At 36.4% G+C, this 22,695-nt stretch overlaps 1 long non-coding RNA gene across 1 annotated transcript; it reads left to right on the top strand.

The window, feature by feature from the left end:
- The first annotated feature begins 13,232 nt into the window (after positions 1–13,232).
- Positions 13,233–14,285, top strand: LOC141559554 (uncharacterized). Its single transcript, XR_012487481.1, has 2 exons — positions 13,233–13,399; positions 14,042–14,285. It is a non-coding gene; the product is annotated as an uncharacterized LOC141559554 (long non-coding RNA).
- Positions 14,286–22,695: the final 8,410 nt, after the last annotated feature.

The following is a 22,695-nucleotide window of genomic DNA, read 5'->3' as shown; positions in this document are numbered from 1 at the left end:
CCGGTTCCAGTCATGTTTGACTTTGTGATCCCATTTGGGTTTTTTTTGGCAAAGATACTAGAGTGGTTTGCCATTTACTTCTCTAGTTCATTTTTACAGATGAGGAAACTGAAGCAAAAGAATTAATCGACTTACTCAGGATCATGTAGCTAGTAAGTGTCTGAAGTCATATTTGAACTCAGAGACGAGTTGTCCTGACTCCAAGCCTGACACTCTATCCACTGCCCCATCAGTTGCCCCTCAGTAACTATCAAGTACCTACTTTTAAAATCATAGGTTTAAGAACTATAAAGGATTTCAAAGGCCTTTCAATTTGATCCCTCATTTTATAATTGATATATTTAAATATCTCAGTTCATTCAGGTAATAGATATCTGAGGTAAGATAGGAACTTAGACTTTTCTGATTCTAAACCTAGTATATCACTAATATTTACTTTATCAGGGACCTCCATTATGCACACAAATAGATGCTGGGTATTCAAAGCAGAGACGAAAATGTTCCAGCCTGTGAAGGAATTTACAGTATAATGGGGAGACAATATGTGCACTTGTAAGCAAAAACAAAACAAAAACAAAGTTAGTTTTGTTGGGGGATGGCACTAGCAACTGAGATGATCAGGAAAGACATTATCAAGTAGCAGGAAGCCTTTGAGCTGTACAGTCAGCCAGGGAATCTAGAAGTAAAAGATGAGAAAGGAATCCATTCCAGACACTGAGTCTATGAAAAGGCAGGGAAACAAGAGATGGACATTCATGTATAAGGAGCAGCCTGAAGGCCTCTTTGACTGACCTGGAGTGCTTGCAGAATAAGAATAGTAATAAGTCTACTTAAGGGAAAGGCTGGGGCCAGGTTGAGAATGGTGTGGAATGCTAAACAAGAATTTAAATTTTAACTTAGAAGTAATTCATCAACAAGCAATTATTAAATGCCTACTATATGCTTAGACAATAATGAAATCATTTTGCTGGCTGGTCTCCTAAGTTCTTAGTTGCCAAAGTGATCTCCCTAAAGTGCAGTTCCAATTTTGTCACATTTGAATTTGAGTCTCAAGTGTCATTCTACTAGGTACATGACCAAATCCAGGCAATTGAACTTTATTCTCACCTCAGAGAGTCTTTTTCTGCCACTAAAAAAATTAATGAGAAAATCACCTTGTAGACTTTAAAATATAATTGCTATAGCGCAGGGGTGGGAAACCTTTTATTTTTCTGTCAAAGGCTATTTGGATATTTATAACATCATTTGTGAGCCATACAAAATTACCAACTTATAGAACTCAAGTAATAGGAAGTTGTTGTACCTAGCTTTCAGCTCATTATTGCTTGTGGTTGCCTTAGCAAATTATTTTGCTGGCCTTATACAGCCCATTTGCCCAATGTTCCCCACCCCCACATATCAAAGATTACTCTCAGATATCAAACCAGGGTACCTGAGAGATGATACTGTCTTTGCTAATACCAAAACAAATGTGCTATTTTTACTGAGTCTCCTTGGTAAAGATTTATTACAAGGCCTATAGCAACACAACACCACAGTAACAATTTGTCCACATAAAGCTACAGAATGAAGTGAGGATACTTGTGGGAGAGATTGTTTTCTATCTAGTAGTAGGTATACACTTAAGGAATTCAAACTAATATTTTAAAAAATGAACAAAACAACATTCCTACCTAAAAGTACCATAAGGATTTGAAGAAAATCTTTTCATCATGACTTAATCACTGACTCCTTAGGAATGAGTTTTTCAAGTATTTATAAATCATTTTCTACCCTTTACTGAGGTAACGGTCCTCCCTAAATTTTTTCACTTCCTAGTTTTCCCCACTTTAAGCCTTTCCTGCCTTAGAACTCTCTCTGATTATATCATTCCTGCTTTATACCATTATCCCAAATTCTGTCTCACTGATTTTACAGTGTTTTAGAATGTTCTGTTCCCTGGCAGTCCCATCAAGATTCTTGGTATCTATGAGTACAGAACACAGGTCCGTTAGGCAGGGCAGAGGTTGCCTAGCAATTTTCTAGTGACTTCTCCTTCCTCAGCACAAGAATCCTTGCAGTTGTATCTATCAGGTACTGTGAAGTCCCCTGGTTTTGACACTTATTAGCTATATTAGCATAGGCAAATGCTGTCATCTATAAAAGGGGCATTATTTTCTCACGGGGTTGCTGAGAAAAACACTTTATAAAACTTTAAAATGCTTTAAGAAATATGAACTCTTTGTAACCAAGCAAGCTACTTCTCAGGACTGGCATTAAATTCATTTTTCTTTCCTCTATCCTATCTTTCCCATCATTAAGTCCTATCATCCCAATACACATAGACCTAGAGTTATTACTTCCTACTGGAGTTAAAATAAAGGAATGTTGTCTCAGTAATAAAACATTTATTAAACACTTAAAATGCTCCAGGTGATATGCTAAGACAGAGAAAGACACTCCAAGATTACTCCAAATCCAAGTAATATTTTCCATTTCTTTGGTCTCCTTGTCTCATTCTGTGCACCTTCTAATTAATTCTGCATATTGCTCTCAGACTTATCTCTCTCAAACACTCGTTTTCCTTTCATCTTGCTCTGTTTCACAATCTTACAATGACTCCCTTTTTCTTATCATATCAAGTCTAACTTGTCTTTTGGTACCTTCTGTCATGGCCCCACCCTGCTTATTTAATGTCTTTTCCTTTTGGGCCCCCCATTTTAGTGATGTTAACTACCCAGTGTCATATTGTCATGTCTAGGCAATATGTGTATATATAAAATATTCATCTTCTCTGTCTTCCCTCCTTCTCACCACATAATCAGCTCATCATCTAGACCTCTCTTTCTCTCAGTGTGGCCCCAGTTATTCAGACTTGAAGTGTTGGAGCCATCCTTCTTTGCTATGTACTTAATTCTCCATGGTAATATCTCTTATATCTGTCCCTTTCTTTCTCAGTGTCATTACCCATATCCCGATTCTTCTTAGTGCTTACAGGAATAGAGTCTTAAATGGTTCCCTTTGCCTAGTCTTTCCTCCTCCAATCTATAATACCTTTCAGAAGGATTAATATTCTTACTGCAATGTCTTGATCATTTCTATCCTCTGAACTCTAGTCCAATTTGTTGGATATTTTAAACTGCAAGTCCCTTATTCATTTCAAACTCAATATATCCCAAATTGAACTTACCTTCTCTCCACCTCAACCTTTCCCTTTTGCAAACTTCCCTGTTTCTTTCAAAGACACTACTATCTTTAAAATCTTCTAAATTGGTAATCTCAGCACTTTTGCCTACTTACTCTCTCTTAGCCCACATATCAATCACTTTCCATATCTTGACATTTCTGTCTCATAGCATCTTTCACATTTAGTCCTTTCTTTTTACTTATCAGGCTAACACTCATTCAGGTCTTTATTGCCATTCACTTAAATTATCACCATTGTCTCCAAAATTTTTCTCCTTGTTCTGGAACATCCTCTACTCTTTTGTCAAAGTGATTTTCCTTAAGGGGAGATATGATATATTATTCTCCAACTCAATTCCAGTGACTCCTTATTGCCAGTAAGATAAAATGTAAATTTCTCTGTTAAGCTCTTCCAACCCTTTAAAATCAGGGTGCAATCGATTTTTCTGGTTTCATTGGACATTATTCTTCTTTCCACACATTGACTTCTAATCCAATTGTCCTTCTCTCTGAACATCACACACAGTACTCAATCTTCCATCCAATATGTCTTACTATTGGCTTTATTTTTTTTTTGGGGGGGGTGTTAAATGACTTGCCCAGGGTCACATAGCTAGGAAGTGTTAAGTGTCTGAGGCTAGATTTTAACTCAGGTCCTCCTGACTTCAGGGTTGGTGCTCTATACACTGTGCCACTTAGCTGTCCCTATTGGCCATTTTTTACGTACATCTTTATCTTTGCTTCAAAGAATCCCTTTCTTCCTTCAAGAAGTGCAAATGCTGCCTTCTACATTGAAGTTTTTTCTGATTTTCTTAATTGCTATTATTTTCCATTTCAACCTCTCGTATGTTAATCTACTTTCTACTTATTTGTATTTATTGTCTTTATACTCATTTTCTATGTTTATATACAAAATATACTTGTATCTTCCATTAGCACTTAAATTTGCAAATAGGAATTGTTTCTTTTTCTTTTTCTTTTCTTTTTTTTTTTTTTTTTTTTTTTTTTTTTTTTTTTTTAACAAGTTTTCCTTAGTGCCTGGCACATAGTGGGAACTTAATAAATAAGTTCTCTTTTACTGATCATTGTAAGTTCAAAGTTCTTACAGAGAAGCAATCAAGATCCTCTACAAACCTGGTTCTAATTAATTTCTTTAAAATCTCCACGAATCTTCTCCAATTGATCATTATAGCAAATTCTTAGCACTGGAAGGAACTTCGGGGGCTATGTAGTTTAATTGGTGAATGACCAAAATTCTCTACTGAATGTGTGGTCTTTGAAATATGATAGTCCTTATTGTTCAAATTTGACAGTTTACCTCTGAATCACATTCCTTGAATTCTTCTCTCCTACTACCTGAAAATAATTCTCTTATCCCTTAAATTTTCCTAGAACTCTTTGCCCCATCATATTATGGTGTCTAACAAAATAGTAGATGCTTAATAAATGCTTGATCATGCCTTTTTTTCTTAATCACTTAACAGTGTACATGTTAGTAGGAGAAAGAAAGAAAAAGAAAGAGAAAAAGAAAGCAGGAGGAGAAGGAAAACTCTTTGAAGGTAAGACTTTCATCTTTCATTAATTCTTCAATTCTAAGGCACAAATGAGTGAGTATTTAATAAAGATATATAAAATTTGGTAGAATTTATTCTTTTAATTTACACATGATCTTTATTACACATATTTATTAAGTACCACTTGTATATAAAGCCTTTCTTGCCTAGTCTCTCATATATGCCAGATTCATTCTCATTCTTAAACCTTTGTATTATTCATGTTATTATTCATATTATTATATTATTCATATTATTGTCCCAACTCATTTGACACTATTTGCTACCTTATATATTGTTTGTGATATATTCATGTCTACATGTCTATATGTCTACATAGACACACATGCATACATGTGTGGATATACACATAAATATAGACACCCACATGTATACATGTAGATATATACACATAGAAAATATATTTGCACATGTGTATGCATACATATATTTATGTATATATATGCAAAATTAATATTAATGACAATAATTATAACAATAGCTAAAATTTATATAAAGCTTACTGTGTTGCAGATACTGTGCTAAATGCTTTACAAATATTATCATATTTGATTGGATCCTCACAACAACTCTGGGAGTTGAGTGCTATTATTTCCATTTTACAGATGAGGAAACTGAGACAAAGAGAGGTTAAGTGACTTGCTTAGGGTCACATAGCTAGTAAGAGTCTGAGATCTTATCGAACTCAGGTTTTCCTGACTTCAGGTCCAAGGCTAAATCCACTGTGCCACTTAGTTACCTCCTATATATCTATACGTAGTTTCCCTAACTAGATTTTAAACTCTTAAAAAGCTATGTTTTATTTCTTCATAGTGCTTGTACAATACCATAACCATAATTGTCAGATTTCTAGTCATTTGAGCAGATGGAGAAGGACTTACCAGTGATTAAAGGCAATTAATAGGGCTTAACTTTACTGGGGAAAATATGTATGGTGTATACTGTGATCCAGGAGACTAATAAAGATGTCAATCTAGAGTCACAGGTAAACAAGGACAAGGATCAGGTAGGTATGAGGAGTTTGTAGTAGTGGTTTAGAGCTGGAAAGAAAACACAGAGAGAATTAAGAAACATTCTGTTAAGGGGAGCTGTTTGTTTTGGAGGTATGATGGCTCATCTCATGGAATTTTCATCTCTCCTACGATAAAGGGGCTTTGTTTATTTGTTTCTTTATTATAGTGATTCAGTGTTTCCTCTCTTTTATGCTGATGAAGAAGCATAACCTAGGGTTCTTCCATAGTAGGTGTTCAATAAACATTTATTGGTTGAGTTGGAGAGTGGGTGAGTGAGAAGCAAGGCATTATGCATAAATAGTTAATGGGATGAAGACACTAGGTGGTTTGATAATCTGGAGATAAGTACCTGAAAAACCTTTTACCAGAACTAATTCCAGTCACAAAGAGTTGGTCAGTAAAGACAACAAGATTCTAAAATATGGACCTTTTCCAAGAATAAATTACTGGCACTGAAATAATGATTGATCTGGTTAAAAGAATCATGCTGGTAAATGACTCAGTCTGATTTGTGCCACTAGTCTCCTTCATTTTGATGAAATAATTGATCTCCCTGATCTAGAGTTTATAAAGCTGTGGGAGCTTAATACCACAGAACAAGGCCCACATTATTCATGTGGTTCTTAATAAGATGCAATTACTAAAAATGAAACATTTAATTGCATGTTTTATTAATTCCTTCTCCATGAAATATTAATCATGAATTTTTTGCTAATACAAAGCTGGTAGCATTGAGTAGCTTTGGTTTATGGCCCATCTTTAAGCTGCTGCTCCACAATTTGTTTTCCAGTCCTTGCTCTCTATTATTTCTTTCTCTAAAACCTGATTTTCTTTCTGTCTTTCTTTCTGCTTTTCTTTCTTTCTTTCTTTCTTCCTTACTCTCCTCTTTCTTTCTTTCTTCCTTACTCTCTTCTTTCTTCCTTTCTTCCTTACTCTCTTCTTTCTTCCTTACTCTCTTCTTTCTTCCTTACTCTCTTCTTTCTTCCTTACTCTCTTCTTTCTTCCTTACTCTCCTCTTTCTTCCTCACTCTCTTCTTTCTTCCTTCCTCTCCTCTTCCTTCCTTCCTTTCTTTCTTTCTTTCTTTCTTCCTTCCTTCCTTCCTTCCTTCCTTCCTTCCTTCCTTCCTTCCTTCCTTCCTTCCTTCCTTCCTTCCTTCCTTCCTTCCTTCCTTCCTTCCTTCCTTCCTTCCTTCCTTCCTTCCTTCCTTCCTTTCTTCCTTTCTTTCTTTCTTTCTTTCTTTCTTTCTTTCTTTCTTTCTTTTCTTCTTCTTTCTTTCTTTCTTTCTTTCTTTCTTTCTTTCTTTCTTTCTTTCTTTCTTTCTTTCTTTCTTTCTTTCTTTCTTTCTTTCTTTCTTTCTTTCTTTCTTTCTCTTCTTTCTTTCTTCTTTCTTTCTTTCTTTCTTTCTTCTTCCTTCCTTCCTTCCTTTCCTTCTCTCCCTTTCTTTCTTCTTCTTTCTTTCTTTCTTTCTTCTTTCTTTCTTCTTTCTTTCTTTCTTTCTTTCTCTTTCTTTCTTGCTTCTTTCTTTCTTCTCTTTTTCTTTCTTCTTGCATTGGGATTAAGTGACTTGCTCAGGGTCACACAGGATATATGAGGGGAGGTTGAGATCAGCAGTAGTTGCCTTGAATGCTTCATTTTGATATAAGGAGTATGTTTGTGTACAACATACCATTGTGCAGTGGGAAAGGCTTAGCTTCATAATAGGTTGTCTTTGTGCTGAAGGAAGCAAATTACCATCAAGTGGCTCAATCCAAACACACCCTGAATTCCAATGATTCACCACAGGCCCTAAGTGATTCTCTTTGGACAGGATCAGCATTTGAGGATTAGCACTTGAGTTGGAAAGAATAATGTCATCACTGCACACCGAATACAACATGTTACTATTTTTTACTTATCATGTAATAAATGTCTCTATATAGAACACCAGTGTCCAGAACCATGACTTCAATAAGGAACTGAAAAATGGTCAGAGAATATTACGTATTGGGGGACCACTATGATATGATATGAGAGAGAAAATATATGTATAGGAATGTACATATGTATCAATAAAGGTTTGTGTGTGTGCACAAATTTACATAAGAAATATAAAATGTATCTTTTGACCTGTGTGAGACTCCTAGTATAACAGTTTTCCTATTCTTGAAGAAGCCCTGATTAAAGAATTATTTCCCTAGCCCTTGAGGAACTTTGAGATTAATGGAGTAAAATTGATTTCCTAATCCCAAAGTATTTTTATCTCTGACAGGGAAACATTGATTATACTTTTAGGGCCTTGCTGATCTAATGAAATAGACACCTAATTCATGAAGGAATGAATTAAGTACCGAATTAATGAATTCAAATCTAATTCTTACGAAGGAGATACAATTCTCAGGCTTCCAGTATGAAACTTCCAATTAACAGTGCAAACTGCTATCCTTCAGATTGTTTAGATACCTCAGAGAGTTTATAATCTACTTGAAGGAAGATGGAAAATATAAATAAGAATTTAGAAACAAAGTACAAATTAATATGGAAAAATGCCTTATTCTGAGCAACCCCAAAATACAGAATTTCATAATTACAAAATTTTGGAAATGCAAGTCAGTGGAGAAATGGTATTTATTTTATATCAATTCTATTTTTTCTTTACATTTAAAATAACTTTTTACCAAAATTATTTTGCATGTACTTTGACAAATATATGTAAAGAAAAACATTCACCTTTGTTTCTATAAACAGCAAACAATCAATATAGGTTAAACTGTGCAAATCTTCTAAACATATTTCTATATTCATCATGCTGTGCAAGAAAAATCAGATCAAAAGGTTAAAAAAAAAAACACAAGAAAAAATATATCAAGTAAACAAACAACAACAGATAAGTTGAAAATACTATACTTTGATCCATATTCAGTCTCCATAGTTCTCTCTCTCTGAATGTGGATGGTTCTTTCCATCACAAGTCTATTGAAATTGTCTTGAGTAACTACATTGTTGAAAAGAGCCAAGTTTATCACAGTTGATCATCACATAATCTTGTTGTTGCAATGTACAATGTTCTTTTGATTCTTTTCACTTCACTTAGCATCAGTTCATGTAAGTCTTTCTAGGCTTTTCAGAAATCAACCTGCTCATTATTTCTTATAGAACAATAATATTCCATTACTTTCATAAACCATAATTCCTTCAGCCATTTCCAAATTAATGGGTATTCATTCAATTTCCAGTTCTTTGCCATTACAAAAAGGACTGCTACAAATATTTTTGCACAAAGGTCCTTTTCCCTTTTTTATGATCTCTTTGGGATATAGACCAAGTAGAGACTCTGCTGGATTAAAGGATATGCACAGTATGATAGCCCTTTGGGCATAGTTCCAAATTGCTCTCCAGAATGGTTGGATCAGTTCACAACTCCACCAATAAAACATTAGTATTCCAGTTTTCCCACATCCCCTCCAGCATTTGTCCTTATCTTTTCTTATCATCTTAGCCAATCTGGGAGGTATGAAGTGGTACCTTAGAGTTGTCTTAATTTGCATTTCACTAATCAATAATGATTTAGAACATTTTTTCATATGATTAGAAATGGCTTTAATTTCTTTGTCTGAAAATTGTTTATTCAAATCCTTTGACTAATAAATTCTACTTTTAGCCAATTTTATTAAATTTTTAATAATAGCTTTTAATTTTCAAAATGCATGCAAAGATAATTTTCAACATTCACTCTTGTAAAATCCCATGTTCCAAGTTTTTCTCTCTCCTTTTCCTCCCAACCCTCTTGTAGACAGCAAGCAATTCAATATGTTAAACATGTGCAGTTCTTCTATACATATTTCCACATTTATCTTGTTTTAGCCAACTTTTAAAATATTTTATTTTTTCCCAATTACATATCAAAAACTAAATTTTAGCATTTAAAATTTTTTGACTTTCAATTTCTTTCCCTTATTCTCCTCTTTTTTTTTTTTTTTAAGATGGTAAGCAATTTGACATAGGTGAAGCATGTGCAATCATCCAAAACATGTTTCCAAATTTGTCATGTTATGAAAGAAAACATTGAAAACCCCCTTTAAAATAAAGAAAGTGAAAAATAGTATGTTTCAATTTGTATTTAGAATCCTTCAGTTTTTTCTCTAGAGGTGAGTAGAATTTTTTTTTTTTTAATGAGTCCTTTGTGTAAGGGCCCTTTAAATGGGCTGCCCCACAGTGCATCATTGAGGCCTGAAGTAATTTCTGTGGATATTAGGACTGCCTTGTAGGTGGGATCCTGTCCATTTTGAGATAGCTTCGTAATGGGTGACTCTCTCGCTGATTGGCTGTGTATGTGACCTCACAGGCCCTATGTAAGCCCACTGCAGACAGCAGTCTCTCTCTTTAACCTGGCCTTCTTCACCCTGGCTTCCTAGCCTGGGTGGCCAAGCCAAGATGGATAGCCAAAAGAGGTAAGGGTTTTGGTAGTGAACACGTGGGTCTTCTGACCAGGTGTTCACTCGGGAACCAACAAGTCAGGGCATCAGTTAGGGCATTATGTGAGTAAGTATAATAAAGGCTTTTAAGATTACACGTGGCTGTTCTTGAGTGTGCTACCGGTTATTAAACTATAGATTCAAGAGATCGTGGCCAGAGACCTTTGAAGGCCTCAGAGGAGGCGAGCCGGGTAGAGTTCACACTGCTAAGCACAGTGGTCAAAGGTACTCTGGTGGGTCTAGGACAGACTAGTAATTGTAACTGCCAGGAGAGCACGTTACAAATGGCGCTCAACGTGGACGCATCAGGAATTATCAGGTTTTGAAAATATTTAATATTCAGAATTAAGATTCTGAAAGATCCGGTAGAAACGCCACTTAAGAGGGATGACAGAGAAGCAATATGGACCCAGGTAACTCTGGGATCAGGCTCAAGGACACAGCTGAACATAATGCTTATATAAAGAGGTTAAAGAGCCAGATGGAAGATCTTTTAACAGAGATCACCACTGAAGAACAGCAGGAAGCTTGTAATCAAGCTCCCAGAAGGCTATCCCCACACCATTAAATATAGCTTAGAGAGGGAGCAACCTAGAGCTAATGTGTATGTATGACAGTATAGAGTATAAAATGCCACAGCAAGAGTTGCTGGAATTGCAGGTTAAACTACAGATTGAGATAGAGAAAGAAGAAAAAGCTAGGTTACTACAGATAGAACAGGAAGAGTTCAAACCAGTGGCTAAAACCAAGGAAGGAAATAAAGGAACCACATGGACTAAAGTTGTAGAAATTCTTCTTAGCGTTTTGTTGGTTTACCTTGTGTATTGTTGTTTTAAGGAATTTATCGATTACTCTTCCATTGAGAAGAGGTTTAGTTCCTTTTATGTGCAAAGCTCACTCCTGTGTCTTCATTTCAAAGGACAAGAGTAGGCTTTATGCCCCAAGGCAAAAAGGAATTGTGGGGTATTGACTATAATCAGAAAAATTTTTAAAATACAGTTCAGTTAATTTCTAAGAAACCTTACAGGGATAAGACCTTGCAGTTTGAGAGAGTGGAGTTTTATACTTGTAAAACTGCTAGGATAGTCTTTGGAGAGTTGGAACTCCTCTTTTCTTACCTAGTGGATTTTTCACTTCCACAGGTGGGCTTGATTTCCCAACCCCCTATGGGTACTTATAAAACAGTGTTTATGTTTAGAATGGTTTGGAAAATTGCTGTTTTAATCACTAGAATAAATAGACAGTGTGTGATCTTTGACCCAGGAGGAAAAGTAATATCAGATTTATTGATTCACACTCCTGAAGTACAATTCGGTATCAGAAACTCAAACTTTGATTTTAGGCAAAAGAATTCAGGGATATAGCCGAGTGTTATTTTTTCATTAATTGTATGAGCGGATGTTTTAAGACCAATGGACATTATGGCTTCATTCCAATCTGGAGAAGCAGCTAGACATGTGATCAACCATTTTTCTATTGTAGAAATTTCACATGCATTTAAGACAGTTTATAGATTGGCTTACAAATACTTTGCCTTTAGGTGTTTTTGCTTTGAATTTGACTTTGCCCATTCTATTGGCATTTCTTAGAATCCTATTAGTAAAGTCACAGACTATATCCCCAAGATCTTCTCTTCTAAACAAGAGAAGGGAATTTTGGGCTATGTACAAGATGTGGCAATACATATATGTGATTGCTTGCAATTTTTAAATTTTGATTTTACATTTTTTAACACTCTTGATTTTACATCTTCAAAGTATTTTGATTTTACATTACTATTTTGATTTTATATTTTTAAGTTATTTTGGTTTTACATTTTTAATCTATTTCAGTTTTACACTTTTAAATTATTTTGGTTTTACATTTTTAAATTCTTTGCCTTTTACCTTAGCAATGCACTTCGGGCATACACAGAAAGTGCAGCTAAGTGACAGACTGACTTTTGTTCATCTTTTTGACAAGAACTTTCCTTCCACTGTGATGTGGAAAGGCCTGGATGGCATTTGGAAAGGCCCAAGTTGGGCCTTGGGTACATTCCTTCCTAGGTGCAGATCCAGCAGTAGAGTTCATCCCCACCAGCGACATTTGTAACCTGGGGATCCAAGAGAAGGACCAGACAACAGTCCAGAGGGACCGGCCAGATGTCCGCAGCCCTCCAGATGATGATGGCAGCAATGACCCTCCTGACCGTGACACCAGAGACAGCAGACACAGTTCCAGTGTTGCAGCTGAAATGGACTGTTTCGGGTGATATGCAATATAAAGACTGTAAATGGACAATGGGCCTACTTGCTCCTCCCGTGGCTACTTGCCATATGGTGGCCTGGGAAGAGGCTTTGCCCTATGCTTTCTATTGTAGGACTATGCTTTTTAAATTAGTGGGTGAAAAACCAACACACCCACCTGCCGTTGTTATTGAGACAATGTTACTGGACATGACTTTGCTTATGTGCACCTGTGAAACTAGAATTGCTCTAGGATTGTGAAAAGTGCAATTGAGAATTGTGATAAGCTAGAATTGCTCTAGGATTGTGAAAAGTGCAATAGAGAATTGTGAGAAACTAGAATTGGTCTAGAATTGTGATAAATGTAACTAGAATTGTGACAGCCTACCTCACTGATATTTAATTGTTAACTAGAATTGTGATGTTTTACCTTGTTGACTTCCCACCTCAGTGTTGACATCCTACCTCATTGGCATCCAACCTCTTTGGCTTATTATCTCCAGTATGACTTTGATGAATGGGTTGAACACTTGGGCCACTGTTGACCCTGGTTCTTATTGTCATACTTCTGTTTACTGATCTGCTGCTTTGTACCTCCTTGGGCATAATACTCTGTCATCTCATGGATCCAGTGAACTATAGCTGGTGCTAAAAGTTTACCTTGGTGAGATGTGCGGTTCCCGCAAAACAAGAGAAAGGGAATTGTAAGGGCCCTTTAAATGGGCTGCGCCACAGTGCATCATTGAGGCCTGAAGTAATTTCTGTGGATATTAGGACTGCCTTGTAGGTGGGATCCTGTCCATTTTGAGATAGCTTCGTAATGGGTGACTCTCTCGCTGATTGGCTGTGTATGTGACCTCACAGGCCCTATGTAAGCCCACTGCAGACAGCAGTCTCTCTCTTTAACCTGGCCTTCTTCACCCTGGCTTCCTAGCCTAGGTGGCCAAGCCAAGATGGATAGCCAAAAGAGGTAAGGGTTTTGGTAGTGAACACGTGGGTCTTCTGACCAGGTGTTCACTCGGGAACCAACAAGTCAGGGCATCAGTCAGGGCATTATGTGAGTAAGTATAATAAAGGCTTTTAAGATTACACGTGGCTGTTCTTGAGTGTGCTACCGGTTATTAAACTATAGATTCAAGAGATCGTGGCCAGAGACCTTTGAAGGCCTCAGAGGAGGCGAGCCGGGTAGAGTTCACACTGCTAAGCACAGTGGTCAAAGGTACTCTGGTGGGTCTAGGACAGACTAGTAATTGTAACTGCCAGGAGAGCACGTTACACCTTTGGAATTGTTTTGGATCATTGTATAACTCAGAACAGCTAAGTTATTCAAGCTGATTATTATTTGATTATTATACAATATTGCTGTTACTGTATACAAGGGAAAGGGAGGAACTCAAAATTTTGTGAAAATGAATGCTGAAAATTGTCTTTACATGTTGTTATGAGCCAGAAGTCTGAAACAAGGATTCTTACAAGGTGTTAAAATCATTGATGAGACAATGGTTATCTTAGTTTAGCATGGTGATTAATAGTTCTCTAAATTCAGTATGGTTGATTTAATCTTACAAGAAATAATGGTTTCCTAATGATATAATGATTGGTTTATAATCAGTGTAGAACATATAAGCTGGGACTCAGAGCCAGAGAAGACAAGAGGACTGGAGGCAGGAGCTCAAGCTCTAGGAGCCAAGGAGAGCCAGATTCATCCATCCTATCTCACCCCAACTTGGTGGCAGGCTCTCCTCCTTCTCTTCTCCACTGAAACCAAGACTCTGAAAGACCTCTAAGAAAGTTAGCCTGGGCCCCAGGCAAGGAAACTAGATTGTGAAGGAGATAATAAAGGATTTGAATTTTAACATCTGGCTGTTCTTGTGGTGATTACTGAACTGAAAAGAAAGCTGCTCAGAGACCTCCAGAAAACTAACAAAGAACATTACAACATATAATTGGAAAAAGATAAACTATTAAAAATTAACCCCAGTGAATCCACTGATCCTCCCTTTCTTTGCTCCAGTCTTAGAGGATAAGATGACATTACTACTCTCTCTATTTGTGCCTTTAATTTTATTCTCTCTTCTTCTTTTACTATTTCCTCTGTCTCTCTCATGTTAAAATTCTTTCATTGATGTATACAAATTTGCCCAAATTTCTCCCATCTTAAAAAAAAGAGTTCACTTGACCCTTAAGGTATTATCCTGTATTTCTCCTCCCTTTCATAGTTAAACTCCTAGAAAATGCTGTCTAAACTTGTATCTAATTTTTCACTTTTTACTGTTTTAATCCTTTGAAACCTGGCTTCCATTCCTACTACTTGACTAAAACTACACTCTCCAAGGTTACCAATGATCTTGTGAAAATGGAATGGTTTATGACTTTATTAATCACCTTGATTTGCTCAAACTTTCTTACTATCCAGAAGAGGCCTGACAGACTTTGTTACTGGGCTTATCAGAACTTTTTTGCATATTGGTGTACTGAACCTAGAACTTTCCTGGTAACCAACCAGATAACCAACTCAGACTAATTTATATCAACTCCCAGTTCCCCAAAACAATTCAGCCCAGAGATGATCTGATAAAGACCACTATGAGATTATCCCCTCTCCCAATTTGTCTTTATAATCCCTACTGCCTGTGCCCACCTTGAGCTCAGTTCTACCTTGTGCTCCCATGTTTACATGTCCAATTACTTAGGAGGAATAAAGCCAAGGATGTAACCTAACTATTTTGTCTTTCTTAGACAGAACTCTGGGGAAAAAAGATTAACAATGTCTATTGATAAATCTGATGATTTTTTCTTAGTCATCTTTCTTAATGTCTTTACAACATGTATTATATTATCTGTTAGACTGTTCTTTTTCAGTATCTTTTGCAAATTCATCATCTATGTTCCTTATCTCCCTCCTCCATTCCCATTCATAAGTGTATTCAAGGATCTACCTTGAATCCTCTTTTTTTCTTTCTGTATAACCTTGATCACCTCAATCATATGGATTAAACTTTTGTTTCTATGCAGATGATTCCAATATTCATCTCTAGCCATCATTGCTTTCCTGAGTTACAATCCTGAATTTCCAACTGCTTGCTTTTCATCTCCACCTGAATGTACCTTAGGTATCTCAAACTTAACACATTATAAATTAAATATTACTTTTTTCCTCCCTAACCTTACATCTTTTCTCTGAGTTCCATTTCCTCCCCGCCCCCCCCCCCCCAGGCTGAGGTTAAGTGACTTGCCCAGGGTCAACAGCTAGGAAGTGTTAAGTGTCTGAGACCAGATTTGAGCTCAGGTCCTCCTGAATTCAGGGTTGGTGCTCTATCCACGGCGCCACCTCGCTGCCCCCCATACCACATGATTTAGTGTTTAATTATATATAGTCTTATTATATGTATATATAGTCTCATAGTTTCATTTTGTAAGTATTGTCTCTCCAACTAGACTATAAATTTCTGGAAGCCAGGAACCATGGCTTCTTCTCTTGTATCTCCCAAAGAAACCATTCATAATTAGGGGCTATAAAGTTCCTTGGCTCAAGTGTCCTTCAGAGCTGGCTGCAAAGTGGCTTCCCTAGTCTGAGAGACCCAAAGGGAAGGGATGACAGTGGGTAACAAGTGGTTAATCAACAATCCTTACAAATTCAGTGTGGATTTCCCTGTCCCCAGGAGTTGACTCTGCTGATATCATGAATCCTTTTGCATCCTTACAATTTAGGATACATTTTACTTACCTTGACATTCTGAATTTATAATTTGATTCTTAAAATATCCAAACTCAACTCTGAAAGGAGGAGGAAAACTATGAATGCATATTGGATTAATTTCTTAACATATTTTTGAATTAATTTCTTTCCTTCTGCAGAGGAAAACAGGCCCTTAGGTTTCTAGGCTTTAGAAAAAGGAATCTGTTAAAAATAACTGTTGATCTTATATTTAACTGAAAACAAACAGTACAAATAGTTTTTTTACTGAAAACTAGTAAGATTGCCATTTTAAAAAAAGAAGTCAAGACCGAGGCTTCTTTGTTTTATTCAGTGATTTATCAATGTGGAGACTATTCTATGTTTAACTTAGAATGGTTCTTTTAATGGATCAGGTTTAGCAGAACCAGTAGCTGGCTCCAGAAAGCTAAGTTTTGAATAAATAGACTTTGCAGAAACCACTCTAACACTCTAGTACTGAACATCGCTCTTATTTTTAGTTCATCTGTCATCCAGACAGATGAATTATAGAACCAACTGGTATGGATTGTTTTTATAGAACCTGAATAAAACTTGGAAAGGACCATTTTAGATGGTGAATGATGCTGTATATGAAGTGATTACAGTCTAGTTCTAGTAGACATTTTATGAAATAGACAAAAAGGAGGCAGCTAGGTGGCTCAGTGGCTAAAGTGCTGGGCCTGTAATCAGGAAGATATGAGTTCAAATCTGACCCCATGCACTTATTAGTTATATGACACTGGGCAAGTCACTTCACCTCTGCTTTACTTCACTAGAGAAGGAAATGACTCATTATCTTTGCTAAAAAGTTCCACAGACAGTGTTGGTATGCTAAGGTCCATGGGGTCAAGAAGAGTCAGACATTACAACAAAATTAAAGAAAAAAAGAGTTCTGAAGCAGAAGTCTAGAGTTTTAAGTCAGATTCTGTAGGCATAGGAAAAGTTCTCAAAGTTTAGAGGATTAGGGAGGGGGATAAAAATGGAGAGAGAACCAAGAATCATTCTTAGGCCTAAATGAAGGGAGGAGGTAGTGTTAACTGCCAAATCTAGGGTTTTAAGAGATAAACTGAGATTGGGCTTGCATTGCAAAATGAAGATTGAAAAGATGAAAAAAGGAGTGGGAAGGATTCCAAATTCAGGCAAAAATCCTTGTGAGCAGAAATACTTCTTTGAACTCAGATCCTATTGTAAGAGTTTTCTGTCACTTTTTTCATTTCCTTCTGGGCATGAGTGGCCTTGGGTTTACCAGGTTATTTTGACCTGTTATGCTGACCTAAGGGAAAATCATAGGTCTGCAAGGATCCTTTGATTGGATGAGAGACTTGAGGGTTATCAGGAGATTCTTCAGCTTTATTTTTATGTCCTCTTCTCACTCCATCTTTCAAATGTCCAGGGCCTTTATGTATGTCCTCTGTATGCTCAGGCATCCTACTATGTCTTCAAGGAAGGATTTTTCCCAGGCTACCTTCTGGACCTCATTGCCTTGCCTTACATCATAAAAAGTAATCTGATAAAGAAAATTAAAACTAATTAATTTGTGTGTGTGTGTGTGTGTGTGTGTGTGTGAGAAAGAGAGAGAGAGAGAGAGAGAGAGAGAGAGAGAGAGAGAGAGAGAGAGAGAGAGAGAGAGAGAGAGAGAGAGAGAGAATAGCTTAGTGCTGGAATTTTAAACTCCTTTTTTTATAGTCTAGGGAAGCCAGTGCACCCCTTTTCTTAATAATGTGCTTAAATGCATAAAATAAAATACAGAGGATTAAAAAGGAAACAAATTTTATTGAAATAAAGATGTATCTTTTTTCCTTTTCAAGTACATGGATAACAGTTTAAGAACCTCTGGTTTAGTGAATTATTCTTCTTTAGAAGAACATTTTTAGATATGCAGTGCCTTAACCTGAAGAAATGACATTGCTAGACCAGAATTTCAGACAATACAAGCGAGAAAATATTTTTAGGTAAATGGATTTTCCCACTGACCCTCAAGTTATATCATTTCAGTAATCCAATCAAAAGAAAAAAGCAATCCTAAAAAGTTGGGAAGATTTTTGGCATTAGCCAAAAATTATTTTCTGCCTTTTCAAGACAGAAAACATTTTAAACAGATAAATGCATCTCAATATAAAGACTGCTCCCAAGCTACTACTTTTAGTGGGCTCTGCTATATAGCTTCTAATTAAATAGTTGTATTCTCAGTTCCTGCTAGCCATACAGAGTTACATTGATTACGTTCTGCACTCAAAGAATTTAATCAGTGACATCTCTTTTAATGACTCTGAGTCTAGGCATAATAAGTTGTATTCAAGTTAAAGTACTGAATATCTAGCAATATAAGAGGAATGCCCAACCCTAGGACAAAGTACAAGAACGTCAAAAAATGAAACATGGCTCTTTTCTAGAGATACAAGCAGGTGATTTGTAGTAATTACACTCTGACAATTCACAAAGAAGATCTGTAGATAACTAACTTGTTTTTCCACATTATATTTTATACACTAAGTCAATTCCATTGTTACTGTGTCCAACATGCTGCATTTAGTAGGGGCAGGAAAGGTGCTTGAAGTTGCTAGGAAGTTAGATCCAGAAAAATATTGTTTAAGTCAACTGCGAATTGATGCAATTGAGCTTCAGATGAGCCTTGCTGCTTGGTAGTCTTTGGATTCATTTCTAGTTGATAGACTGTCACTTTCCATAACAATTTCTGAAATTTTTCCACTTTCCTTAAGCCTCAACTTCTGATCCTTTCACTTCAAATAGTTTACTTAGCCTCCCATTTTGAAAGAAGACCATTTTACTGAATTCACTCAATTTCCCTCCTCTCAATGACATTTTTTTCTGCACTCATTTCTCTCTCTTCACTAATTTTCTGCCTCCTCTTCTAGCCCCTAAATATATCTGTTTCTTAAGATTCTGTTTTTCTCCTTTCCTTCCCTTCTTTCCTTTGTGTGTGTGTGTGTGTGTGTGTGTGTGTGTGGCAATTGGGATTAAGTGATTTGACCAGTCACACAGCTGGTAAATGTCAAGTGTCTTGGGCTGTATTTAAGCTCAGGTTCTTCTGATTCCAGAGCCAGTGCTCTATTTACTGTACCACTTAGCTTCCTTCCTTCCTTTTCTTACTTTCTTGATAGTATTTTTTCACTTCTACAGGTTCAGCTATGTTTCTAAGGAGATGACAATAGCCTCAACTTCCTTTCTGAGCTCCAAATGCACATTTCTAATGTTTACTAGAATATAAGTTGCATGCCCCCTCCCTAGTCCAAAGTTTGTCTCCAGCACAACTACTTCACCTCCTTTCCTGTTCATATTCCTCTACTCTACCCTCTCTAATGACTATTCTGGTTCACAATTTCTCAGTTTCTCCCTTTCTCTACTGCTAATGGATTCTTTAGGATAGATAAAACCACATCCATTCAGAAGTAATCTCTTCTTGTTCTCTATTTTCAAGCACTTTGTGTACCTCTTACAATCATATATTGCAGTGTATAATATTTATGGACATGATATATGTTATTCCTCCCAAATGGATTTGTGATCTTGTCAATTTGGGAATTACCTCCAGTGATGCAGATCATAATTCATCCATGCTTTCTTATTCTGTGTGATTCTAATCCACATCCTTCCAAAGATTCACCACAAGAAGTGAATACAATATACTTCTTTATCAATGGAGCACTCTGATCACCATTTGTCATCTTTGGCTCTCACTGTGTGACTAGCCCACTTTTTTTTTCTTTCTGTCATACAATTCCTTAATGACATCTTTTCTTTTTGTTCTTAAACTTTTCTCACTGTTTATATATTATAACCTATGGTTATCCATCATGTATTTTTCCGTTATCTTTTGTGAGATCCTTATTTTTAGTTCTTATATCAATCCATAAACTCTATGAGCATAAAACCTAACGGTTGCTGTAGCTCTTACCATGTGTTAGTGGTAGGTAGAGGGATGGCCATCTGTCCTGATGTCAGCCTCAGAAGTTAAAGATAGTCCCCAAACTTCCCCATAATAGTCTGGTGTAGATTACTTAAATTCTTCTTGAGTCTATTTTCTTGAATAACCATTTCTATATAATTACTACCTGTTTCTATGTGATCACTGCTCCTTTCCTCCAGATCTTTGATTCTTTGATATTCTTTGATATTCTATCCTCTCACATTACTTACCCTACAAAGATTCAAGACCTACTTCCTACATGAACCTTCTCCCATTACTTCATTCTCATTAACTTTCTCTTCTGTGAATATCTGATGTATTCGGAAACCGTGCTCAACTATTTAGGAGTTATTAATATATTGTCTTATTTCACAATTTGTTTTTTCACAGTTTGTTATTTCACAATTATTTCTTAGGTTTGTATTTTGACCTCAACTAGATTGTGAGTTTCTAGAGAGGAAGAACAAGATCCTATACTTTTCCTATCTTCCAAAATGTTTATCACATTGCTAGACATACTACTCAATAAATATTTACTGATAGAGAGACTGATTGAAAGGCAATTTCATCCCAGTCTTATTTCATATGTTTATAACATGATTCTAAATAAATAGCTATTCAGCATTTATGGAAGGTATTCAGTAAAATCTAATATTAAGTGAAGTTAATCACACATTTGGTTTTAATGGCTACCAAGTGGCAATGCAAGGGGAGGTAAGCTCAAAGGAAGGAGGAAGATAGGGCATAAAAAAAGATAACTGTTAAAGGGCAGGTCAATTCTCCAAGAGCCTCCACAGCTTTGGATCATAACATCTGAAGGAACTGCAGGGCAGCCTTTGCTGACACAGATGTTGTGGACTGGGAATGAGCTAAATTGGAGGGAGAAGGAAGAGGAGAGAGGTCAGAGAATGAACGCAACGGCTTCTCAGTCTCCTAGTACCATCCTCTCACAAAAGGAGATCTATTCTGGGTTGGATCTCCAGCAGCCACTGTCAGGTGGCTAGGATGTAGTCCAACAGATAACTTCCCCAAAGCACATACATCCCAGATAATTCCTATTTGATTCCATAAAATGCTTTTTGCATTATTCTCCAAAGTTAACCATTGAGGAAAGCTTTTCTGGCCAGTTGTAATCACAAATCGATATATTGCAAACAGCTCCAGAAGACCCAAAATGGTACATGAGGTTCAATGTCCTTCAAAGCTTCCAGCTTCTGAACCCAAATTTAAGAAAAGGCTTATGCAAATTCACGAGGAAAACAGAAAGCTTTCCCATTTCTCTGCAATGACAAATTGTTTGTTTCTTGAGGATTCCTCTCTTTTCCTTTTTCTGTATCCCTCAGTGCCTAGTTTAGGGTTGGACACAAAGCACATAGTTAGCAAATCTCAATATCAAGTAATTGTCAGTACACAAGATTGGAACTTTGCATGTGGAGTCAACTTGTAAGAGAGTGGAGCATGAGGACAACTGCTTTTGGTATTTTTATCCCTTTGAAGTTGCTGCCACTCACTTTTTTTTTTTCCCTGAGGCAATTGGGGGTTAAGTGACTTGCCCTATCTCATAGCCAGGAAGTGTTGTCTGAGGTCAAATTTGAACGCAGGTTCTCTTGACTTCAGGGCTCTATCTACTACACCAACTACCTGCCCCTGCTGCCACTCATTTCATAGAATGTCCTCATTTGCTTCAGGTCTTAGCTTTAATAGTTTTCTTTTTTCCCCCTAATCACCCAGAATGCAATTCTTTCATTTACCAGATACAAATTTATTTCACATTTTCATTCAGCATTTATTGAAAGCTGTGCAATCTACCGAATTACCTCAGTGGGGAATAAAAAGATGAATGAAGAATGATTCATTCTCTCATTAATTAACCTTAGATAATGATACTGTAAAAAGTAGAGGTCAAAGAGAAACTATCTAGAATTTTATCTGTTTTTTTTTTGAGTCATCTGTACAATACCCTATCATCTTTCTAAATGTAGCTGAGATTTAAGTGTCCCCAGTAAAATTTATTATGACATTATTGCAATGAAAGAGAGTCTTAGAGATTTCCCCACTCAACTTCCTACGGATTGCTTGAACATTTTATAAATATCCTTTCAATGTTGTTATATAGTTTATGTTTGAACATCTCAGGGTATGGGGACCTCATTGGTATATGAAACAGCGAGTTTTAGTGTAGATTATCCTTGGTTATTAGAAAATTCTTCCCAAAATATTAAGCTAGAATGTGCTTTCACCCATTGATCTGTTTTGTTCCCTGAAATATAAAGCAAATTGACACCCTATTTGTAGAGACTGCCTTTCAGAAATTTAAGGACATCTATCATATTTTCTCTAAGAATTCCTAGTTTTTTAAACTATTTCTCATGACCTAGTTTCCCTGACTCTAGCCATCCTTGTTGCCTTCCTCTCAGAGCACTCCAGTTTGCAAATACCCCTCTTAAATTGTGGTTTTCAGAGCATAATACTCTATTTGAAATCCAACTTGGTAGAATATAATGGATCTCTCACCTTCCATGACTTGGACACTAGACTCTATTGATGAAGTCTAAGATTGTTTTATTTTATTTTGTAATAATTATATCACACTGTTGGCTCATATTGAGTTTGTGGTCAA

This window comes from Sminthopsis crassicaudata, chromosome 3, assembly GCF_048593235.1.
Source record: "Sminthopsis crassicaudata isolate SCR6 chromosome 3, ASM4859323v1, whole genome shotgun sequence".
In the NCBI taxonomy this organism is placed as follows: Eukaryota; Metazoa; Chordata; class Mammalia; order Dasyuromorphia; family Dasyuridae; genus Sminthopsis; species Sminthopsis crassicaudata.
The sequence above is the reverse complement of the archived record's forward strand: the minus strand, read 5'-3'. Positions and strand labels throughout refer to the sequence as shown.